We start from the raw sequence: 4,533 nt of genomic DNA on the forward strand, positions 1-4,533 counted from the left end.
CTTTATCCCTTTATATCATAGAATATAATAGTAAAATGATTTATTACGATGGATGGATTGACGGTTTTTGTCATAAAAATTTTTGAATGAATTGGAAGAATAAATGATTTATAGAGAAGAAAAAAAAATAATTAGATGAGATTTGATGAGAGACCGAGTATTATAGTTATTTTAGGTAAATATAGAATAGATACGAGAGACATTTTGAAGAAGTACTTAAAATCAATATTGAAAATTTAAGTTTAATATTGAAATTCTAGAGATTTTTTATTTTATAATATAGTATAGATACATGGGCATATGTGTATATTTTATATTTTACATTAAAGTTAGATATTTTATTTACCTAATTTTTAATTCTATTAGTATAAAAGTAAACAGCGCATTTCATGTGTAGTATTAAGTTATTTAGTTGGTTTTATCGTGCATTAAGAAATCTCTTCGAGTGACTTTTGATCCATTTCATATATGGGATAACTTAGATGATGTTAACATCATTTTTGTTAGATAATGTTGCTCTCACAAACCATAAAATTCATGGGGGGCTTTTAATATGTGTAAAAATTAATGTTAGTAAGTATGTGATGGAACATCATTTAACAAAGATGATGTTAACATCATATATCATTTTCCCTTCATATATTTACCTTAAAACTAAAATTATAATTTTATCCGCCTATTACCGATAACAAAAGAAAGAAAGAAACTGCTCACTATGGGAGATGTTTAGATGTAGGCATACCTTACCCATGACCTATGTTTCTAGAGGCTAAGATGTTTACAAACTATGTTGTTTTATTAGCGATAACGCACAAACTAAATAAAACAGTTTTAAGTAAATGGGTTAAAATGTCCACCTCTACTCATTACTAATGATCATGTTAATTGTCATTGATAGTTCCATCTTTCCTTTCGTAGATTGGTGGTGTGACTATTTTTTGTGCAGGTCAATCCGATTATATATGATGCCGGTACAATACCTCCATCCTAATCCCCACATGATCTGGGCAACCCGAAGGATCAAACCCGAGTCTTTAGAACTTCACATGTGGTCTTAGGCTTCATTGGTAACGGGTACCTTAAAGAAGTTTTTTGTGCCAAGCGGGGATCGAACTTGGGACCTTAAGATCACCAAGGCCAAATCCTTGTTGGTAAACAACTGATATGTTTTTCGGTTTATGTATTTTCTACTATGAAGCATGTATCAGTGCCCTTAACACATGTAAACAACTGATATATCTTTTTGGTTTCTTTGTAGAAGTTATCTTACTCAAATGGTTAACTGTAAAACTAATCAAAGTGTTTAACTCCCAATTTTACCACAGGCTATTGATACAGTCATTTCTGGCATACTACATGATGTAGTTGATGATACAGGTGAAAGCTTGTACAACATAGAGACAGAGTTTGGTGAAGATATAGCAAAACTGGTATCTGGTGTGTCTAGGTTGAGTTATATATGTTAGAATATGAACACCTAAACAAACATAATCACGAGTACGCGCAACGGAAGAAATCGAAACATATATGCAATCAAATTAATTAACAAAGACTAGAATTGAGTCGTGTACCTTATGCAAGCTCCAATAAAGATAATAATAATATTATTATTAATGCTTAGGGTTTAAAGCAAAACCCCTATACGATCGCACACTAGACACCCCGAATAACGTATGCTAGTACCCCGATCACAATTCAAACAAACCTTTGCTTGAACCTTAAACTTCAAAGTTGAAACCCCTTAAGGAGAAGAAATTTTCGGCCACTTCAAAGAGAAAGGAAGAAAAGGATTTAGGAAAACTTATGTGAAAAAAGTGTATGAAAAACTTAGAATTAAACCTCTATTTATAGGACTTAATTAGGTTAATCTTAGCTTGGAAAATAAGCAACATAAAGGCTTAAGCAAGCCTCCGTTTGGCCGACCCCCATTATGGACATTAGGTCCAAGTCCATTTTTCGATTTTCATATTTTAATCCTCCTCTTTAATCAATTAAATATAACCAACCCTTTAATTATGTTTAATTAATCATTTCGTGATCAAACTAATCAATATATTACTTTAATATATCAATTAATATTATCAAGTTACCGTGTCATTTCGTGTGACCCCGTAGGCTTAAATTATTCCCGGACATGCGATTTATAATAAAATGATCACACTCCAACAGCTCCCACTTGAGCATGTTATTATAAAGGCAATAACATTGGTTGGCGTCTAGTAACACTCCAATGCTCCCGGAAATATTTAAGAATAGATTCTTAAATTGCCAAGTTGAAATGATTTAGTCTTTAATATCCCTTTGTTCAGATACCCTTGTTAAATATGAATATGGATCAATGTCATTTCATAATTTAACGATTATGTTTCTCATTTCTACAATTAATTAAGATTACCAAATTAGTCAAGACAACTTCTTGAGTTCATTTGGGTGTGACCACACAAACATCTTCAATTAATTAATGAGGGCGCCAAATGGTATCATACTTCAGTTGCAAATTGAATGAACAAATCCTGTATTGACTACAAGTGTCTGGCCATGTCGTTTCTTAACATTTCTGAAAATAGCTCTTTATTACTGCCTTGTTCAGGACATTTAGGAACTATATCAAGAAATGCAATCCACACATGCATAACTCACTTGTATCTCAAGTCAAAGGATATATAAGGTAACCATTTCACGAATGTCATTTAATGACGCCGATCCATAAAATGATAATTCGTTCTGCGGGGTAAGTCCAATATTCACCTTTTGAATATCATGTGAGTTTGGTACGATTCACCATCTTCAAAATATTCCCTTAAATATTTTCACCAATCTCTCACAATTGTCTTATTTTAGTTATATTCCCATATAATTAATCGACAATAGACATTTAGAATATTCAACTAATATTCATGGATTTAAACATGCAAATATAGGACACAATTATTATAAAAATGAAACCACTTATACTGCATATAAAAATTCATTTATTGAAAAATAACAATTGTTTAACATCCCATTATCCAAATACCAATCACAGATTTACATGATATAACTTAGCAATATCTAAGACCTAAGCCTTCTGCATACTTGTTGAGCTTTCCCTTTGACAATGCCTTTGTAAAAGGATCTGCCAAGTTATAATCTGTGTGAACTTTGAGTAAATTGATTTCACGTGATTCGATTTTCTCTCGAACATAGTGATATCTCCTTTGGTAATGTCTGGCACCCTTTTGAACCCCAGGTTCATTGGCAATGACAATTGCTCCAGAATTGTCACAGTACAGATCCATAGGTATGTTATTTGATGGCATCACATCAAGCCCAGAAATAAACTTTCTGTTCCAGACAGCTTCCATTGCTGCATCCGAAGCAGCTATATACTCAGACTCTGTAGCAGATATAGCAACGGTAGATTGCTTCTTGCTCTTCCAATCTACTGCTCCTCCATTCAAAATGAAGACATACCCTGACTGAGACTTGGTATCATCTTTATAAGTCTGAAATCCAGCTTCACAGTATCTAGTGACTTTAAGCTCTTGATCTGGATTTCCTCCATACACCAAAAACAATTCTTTAGTAGCACGCATGTACTTAAGAATGTTTTTCACAGCAGTCCAATGATCCTCTCTGGGATTTTGCTGATATCAGCTTACTATATTTTGCGCAAACGCAACATCAGGTCTAGTGCATCTAACCGCATACATGATAGATCCTACTGCCGAAGCATAAGGAACTCTCTTCATACGCTCCACCTCTTCAGGTGTAGAAGCACTATACTTGTTGGATAAATTAAGTCCTTCTTGCATAGGCAAGTTCCCGCGCTTAGAATTTTCCATCTTGAATCTCTTCAAGATCTTGTCTATATACGCACTTTGACTTAATCTGATCAACCGTTTACTTCTATCTCTATAGATTTTGATTCCAAGTATGAATGTTGCTTCACCCAAGTCTTTCATAGCGAAACACTTTCCAAGATAAGATTTAACGTCTTTCAACATTGGAATGTGATTTCCTATTATCAATATGTCATCGACATACAAGACAAGGAAAATAACATTATTCCCACTAGCTTTGCGATATACATATGGCTCAACAGGATTTTGAACAAAATCAAACTTTTTGATCTCTTCATCAAACCTTTTATTCCAACTCCTTGATGCTTGCTTTAGTCCATAAATGTTGGAGTTTGGGGTTTGGGGTCTGGGGTCTGGGGTCTGGGGTCTGGGTCTCGGGTCTCGGGTCTCGGGTTTAGGGTTTAGGGCTTGGGGCTTGGGGCTTGGGGCTTGGGGCTTGGTTTAGGGTTTAGGGTTTAGGGTTTAGGGCTTGGGGCTTGGGGCTTGGGGCTTGGGGCTTGGTTTAGGGTTTAGGGTTTAGGGTTTAGGGTTTGGGGTTTTGGGGTGTGGGGTTTTGGGGTCTGGGGTCTGGGGTCTGGGGTCTGGGGTCTGGGGTCTGGGGTCTGGGGTCTGGGGTCTGGGGTCTGGGGTCTGGGGTCTGGGGTCTGGGGTCTGGGGTCTGGGGTCTGGGGTCTGGGGTCTGGGGTCTGGG

This window comes from Erigeron canadensis, chromosome 6 (genome assembly GCF_010389155.1).
Source record: "Erigeron canadensis isolate Cc75 chromosome 6, C_canadensis_v1, whole genome shotgun sequence".
NCBI lineage: Eukaryota > Viridiplantae > Streptophyta > Magnoliopsida > Asterales > Asteraceae > Erigeron > Erigeron canadensis.